This window comes from Canis aureus, chromosome 24, assembly GCF_053574225.1.
Source record: "Canis aureus isolate CA01 chromosome 24, VMU_Caureus_v.1.0, whole genome shotgun sequence".
NCBI classification, from domain to species: Eukaryota; Metazoa; Chordata; class Mammalia; order Carnivora; family Canidae; genus Canis; species Canis aureus.
In genome coordinates this window covers 46,338,003-46,344,020 of record NC_135634.1, presented here as the reverse complement: position 1 = coordinate 46,344,020, position 6,018 = coordinate 46,338,003, and the positions used below count along the sequence as shown (strand labels likewise).

The 6,018-nt window shown below is 41.7% G+C and overlaps 1 long non-coding RNA gene across 1 annotated transcript; it reads left to right on the top strand.

Annotated features, from left to right (window-relative positions):
• The first annotated feature begins 1,262 nt into the window (after positions 1–1,262).
• On the top strand, positions 1,263–5,502 carry LOC144296547 (uncharacterized). Its single transcript, XR_013363640.1, has 3 exons — positions 1,263–1,793; positions 2,062–2,140; positions 4,474–5,502. It is a non-coding gene; the product is annotated as an uncharacterized LOC144296547 (long non-coding RNA).
• Positions 5,503–6,018: the final 516 nt, after the last annotated feature.

The window sequence follows — 6,018 nt, the reverse complement described above, 5'->3', positions numbered from 1 at the left end:
CAGAATGTAAACAGAACTTGAGAAATTCCTCCACCCTTTCTGAAAATCCCCTAGGCCAGCCTATAAAAAACCCAGCTGTAACCCACTTCGGGGTCCAAGTCCCTGCTCCGCTGTGTCGGGTATACTTGGACCCAGGCTCGAGCTTGCTAATAAACCCTTGTGCACTTGCATCGGTGTCAGCTCCTTGGTGGTTTCTCAGATTCGCAATCTTGGGCACAACAGATACACCATTCAAACAGTAATTAAAACTAAGATGGAATGGTTATATCAAGAACAGACAAGTTAGATTTCAGGGCAAGAATGTGCCACAAATAAAGAGGGACATTATAAAAGGGTAAACTGACAGTGCACTAAAAAGACATAACCATCCTAAACGTAGTTAGCAGCAGAGTTTCAAAATACATGGAGTGAACACTGATAGAACTGAATTAAGAAACAAATCCACAATTTCAGTTGAAAAATTAAAAATTCTCCTCTCCATAATTGATAAAGACAAGTAGACAGAAAATCAGTAAGGGTATGAAGGACCTGAATAACACAATCACACTCGACTTAATTGACACATGACAAGAGCAGGATATATATTCTTTTCAAGTTGTGCAGTCCCCAAGATTGACCCTATCTTGGACCATAAAAAAAAAAAAATCCTCAACAGATTTAAAAGAACCGTAATCACACCAAGGGGGATTCTCTGACCATTACAGAATTACACTTGAAAACAGTAATCCTAAGGTGGTGGCCCAGATCTGGGGGTGGGTAAGGGTTTGACAACAGAAGCAGAAGGGAATTTGGGGGTTTGATGAAACTCTTCTATATCTTGGCCATGGGGGCTATTGCCTGACTGTATTTGTCAAAACTCATAGACCCTACACTGAATCAATAAATGCTAATTTCTATAAATTATTCCTAATCAAAACTGACTAAAATTTTTCAAATAATGGTAACAGGAAAACTCTCTAAAGGGCTGATATAAAAGGGAAGTCATTTTAGATTCCTTTCCAAGTCAACATGACTTAGATAAACTTTGTTCAATACAAGGCCTGATTTGTGCCTTGTAAACCTGCTCTGTGAATAAGTAGCCTTTACCCATCCTGTCCTTGAGATATGGATCAATGCTCCCACTCTCTGCATTCCTTGAGAATAAAACTGCTGATTCCTAAGTGTTAATCTGTAATCTTTTGCAATTTTACAAGACGTAAAAAGTATATAGCACTATAAAAACTGTTCATTCTCTTGGAACACTTTCTTCCTGGTGAAGAGCATGTTTCCCCGGGCAGCTGTCCTAACTTGGCCTCAAATAAAAATCTCTTTCCTACTTTTAGAGATTCTAAAAGGTTTGTTCATTTTGTGTCGATACCTTCAGGGTATGAGGAATTCACAGGTCCTCCAGAGGTAAACAATCAGGCTCAAGGACACTCACTGCAAACTAAAGAATATTCCAGATAAAGGAGACATTGGTTTCTATAGTTTCTCCTCTGAATACTAGCAGATTATATCATCAATTTCAGAGGGAATGACTGAAAATGAAGAACATAATATTTTCATAATAAATACAATGTGTGGTAAAAACACTACTCATGGGCATGGAAAGGAGTAGATACAGAAATGGGAGTTTTTATTGCTTTCGTCAAATACTTACAGAACAATAGAATTCGGAAAAATTTGTAAAGAGTTCCAAAATACACAGCCCACTCAGCAATAGAAGAAGAAGAAGAAGAAGAAGAAGAAGAAGAAGAAAAAAAAAAACCTGGGATATAAGCAAGACATCCAGAATACAGAAGATGAGAAAACAGGTGAGAAGTGAGAATCCTAAAAAGCCCACATTCTGTACATTTCATAACCATGTTAAGAAATCATTGTGGTAAATGAAAAAGACAGAAATTCTTATCTCCTGCAAGAAATAACTTTACAAGAATGGCGACGGTAGTTGAATATAAAAAGATAAAGGTAGTTGAGAGAAGAGCTAACACTATGAGAGTAAAAGTTAACTTTACGTAAGGTCTGGATGTACCAAAACTTCACAAAACCCAGAACAGAGTGTCTTCTGTTCCTTTCAAACAGACCACGGTTGACCCTGGGAGGAAAGATAGAACTGCAATGAGTTGTCAAAGAGGAGAGGTAATCCTGGGACACTTCTAAGGTAAGTCATTTTTTTTAAGTATCTAGCAAATTATCAATTAACCTGGTGCCTTCTGTTCTCAAACTATTCATACAGAATAGCAGAAGAGCTGATCCTTGAATGCTTCAGAGAAAGATGTCCTCAGAGTTTTCAGGTCCATAAATAATGGGGTTGATTAAAAATAGGTCATCCAAATCTAATTGCTTTCTATTTTTAATATAAATTCGTTTCATTGATTTTTAAAATGGGCAGTCCATTAAAACACATTAATCATGACCCTAAAAGTGTACTTGTATTGCAAAAAGCCTAAGGTGAAGAATAAAAAGCAATTTCCCACCACATGAAGCTGAGGTGGGAACATCACCAAAGAGAGATGGAGCCCTACTTTTCCAAGGGAAAAAAAAAAAAAAAACATTTCTGGGCAAAAGCTGGGAGGTGAGGTATCATTATGATAAAACATTGTCCAGCTGTTTGACAGCAGTTTTAGAACGCTTGGTGCCTTGCATGTCTAGTTTGGATAAGTGGTCCCTGATTTTGTAGAGCCAAGGTAAAAACATAGGATTGAAACTGCTGTATTTTCCGTTACGTGCGCACTCATAATTGCAGAAGACTTGTTTGTTCTAGAAAATGCAGCTAAGGAAAACTAATACTAAAAATAATCCATAATATCATCATCCGGAAATAACAGTAGAAACATTTTGATACATATCTAGTCAAATTTTTTAAACATACAATGTATATTTTAATTGCAGACCTATAATAGGCCTATAACCTTTTATACTAAAAATGTCACATACATTTCAGATGCCAACATATAGTTTCTCAAAATTGTTGTGAATGGAGCACGCTGCACATCCAAGACCATTTATCCAATCACACTTCTAGTATTGGACTTTATAAACAGTGCTTCACTAAAGTCCTACAGCTAAACCTTTGACGACATCCTTAACTACTTAAAAAAGATTTCAAAAAGTGGGCTCGTTAAATCAAAGAATAAAAACCTTTTGTGAACTTTGATACTTTTGGAAAGCCAACTTGTCAGTCCCTACAGTCTCTTACCATCAGCTCCAGACCCACGGAAGAGAATGTACCCTTTTCTTGGCAGCCAAACGGATGGGGCTTTAATGCTTGTGGTTGATAATTCATCTCAGATGGACGTTTTCACTGTTGTGTGGCAGTTGCTATGTCAACTGTGGGACCAGCCCAAAACTATGCTTCTCCAACCACAAATGGTGGTGACGTTTCCTCACCTTTCCAACACAGAATTATTTACATGGAAACTCTGCAGAACAAATACCCATCAATTATGTAAAATTCTGATAAAATTTAGGCACACTTTATGAGAGCAGTCATAAAAAAAATTCCAGTGAGAATTATTTCCTATGCTCATACTTTTAAGTAACACTAGAGGGTTGAAAATTCTGGCCAGGCCAGCAGAGGGAGCTGTGCAGGTGCAACCAGAGGTGGAGATCCTAAGGCAGGGCTGAGCAGCCTTCATCTCTGTTGCTATGGAAACCCTGTGAGACCCTAGGTGATGCACCTAACCAATTCTGCTGCCAGGGAAAGAACTGACTTGTGATCCTCCCCTGTTACATGGGAGCAGTGCAAGAGGAGTTTGGAGCTCTGGGGTACTGAAGTCACATGTTTAGACCGCTACATAGGGGCAGGTTGTTTATAGGGAACGGGGTCAAATAAGAAGCGCCTTGTAGGGCTCCTTCCTTTGCTGAGCCATCACTTTGGGCCATGGGATGGTTAAAATTCAGTCAAAGAGGACTGGGATACCAGCTGGCCAGAAGGACAAGAGCCAATGCACTGGCTTTGGCTGGTTCGCAGGGGATTGGCCAAAGTGGGTGTGTTTTGGGAATTTCAATTAAAGACATGCACTTGAGATTGAGAAATTGTTCCCCTGAAGCTGTCCATGAATCCCTGGGGTGGAGGCAGATCCTTGGACAATCAATGAAATGAGGGTGATTAGCCCTGGAACCTAGGAGTGGGCCCACGCCCTAGGAGAGGCCAATTTTGAAGTCTCAAATCTCTAAACATGGTGAGTTAAATGTTTGAAACTAACTTGTGTGGAAACACAGAATTGAAGGAACATCAGGTTAAACTTCTGAACACCCCCAAGGGAGGGGAAGGAAGAAAACAGCCTATCTGCAAAAATTCCAAAAGCAAGAAATTAAATGTGTAGATTCAGTGGCCACTGCAGCGAGACCCTTGTTACAGGTTGGGTCCTCCAGAGATCAGACTGAGTTATTGTGCAGGGTAGGGTGTCTGCTGGGAAGTACCTTTCAGCTTGACCCCTGTGGAAGGGAGGGAAAGAATCAAAACAGGACGGGTTTCTCCATTCATTCCAGGGAGAGGTCAGGAGCTGGAATGAACCATCAGAGCTGTCCCCCTTTGGAGTAAAGTGGCCAAGCCCTCCTATTCCCACCCGGATTTGTCAGTGAATTTGGGCCACCCTCAGGCTGCACACCATGGGCAAGGGGCTCCCCTGCAACCGAGAGGTAACCCCTGACAGCACCTGCAGATAGCCCTGCCAGCAGCTGGGGCGTCTTGAAGGCAGATCCATCCAGCACACTCTGTGCCCATCACAATACATTTCCTGGACACTTACACTCCATGCGCCCCAAAGTTCTCACCTGCTACTTCTCCCTTAATTTCTTCCTGATGGCCTAAGAGGATTAGGGTACAGGCTGAGAGGATGTGAAGAGCTCCATCTAGGGGACCTAACAGTGCTCAAAGTTATGACATTTTATAGCATTCTTCGTGTGATTGATTTTTAGTTTCAATGGCCTTCTAGAAAAGATGGTTGATAATTTCAATCTTCTTTAATTCATTAAGACTTGTTTTGTGGCCTAACACACAGTCTGTCCTGGTGAATGTTCCACGTGCCCTTGAGAAGAATGTGTGTTGTTGCTTTTGGATGAAAGGCTCCATATATACCCAAATCCATCTGATCTAACATATCACGCAAGGCTGATGTTTCCTTATTGATTTGTGTCTGGATGATATATCTCCGTTGATGTAAGTGGAATACTAAAGTCCCCTACTATTACTGTACTGCTATTTCTCTCTTCAGGCCTGTTAATATTTGCTTTATGGATTTAGGTGCTATGTTGTGTGCATACATATTTACATGTTACATCGTCTTATTAGATTGACTTCCTTATCTCATGTAACACCTTTCTTTGTCTCTTATTAGTCTTTGCTTTAAAGTTGACTTTGTCCAGGGGCACCTGGGTGGCTCAGTGGTCGAGCATCTGCCTTTGGCTCAGGCCGTGACCCCTGGGGCCTGGGATTGAGTCCTGCAGGGAGCCTGCTTCTCCCTCTGCCTCTCTGTGTCTCTCATGAATAAATAAATAAAATCTTTTTTAAAAAATAATAATAAAGTTGATTTTGTCCAGAATTAAGTATAGCCACCTCCAGTCTTTAAGTAAGCACTCAAAAACTATGTAGGAAAAAAAAAAAAAAAAGGTGCGCCAGAAGGTTAATAAAAATATTATTTTCCAGGATCCTGCCACATTTACGGTATTTCTTCTTAAATATACGTTCGCTTTCCTCCTTCTGTAACGGTAATTTGGTGGTGTCCTCTTGGATCCCCGGGGTCCTAAGTGCGCACGGCCCGGGGGCCACCCCCTTCCCGCCCCGCAATCACCCAGACATCTCAAGTGCACAACTAAGAATCATCCGTATTTCGCAGGATTCTCGGTTTAGAAGACCCTGCACCTGCAGCGCCAGCACAGCCCGCATCCGGCGCAGGCGCAGTGGCGGACCCCAGCCCCTCCTTTTCGCCCCTGCGCGGGCGGGGCGGGGCCGAAAACTCGGCAGCGGATTGGCCGGAAGAAAGATACGCAAACGCGTTTGAAAGGCCCAATCAGCGCCCGGCCTCTCTGCGCCAG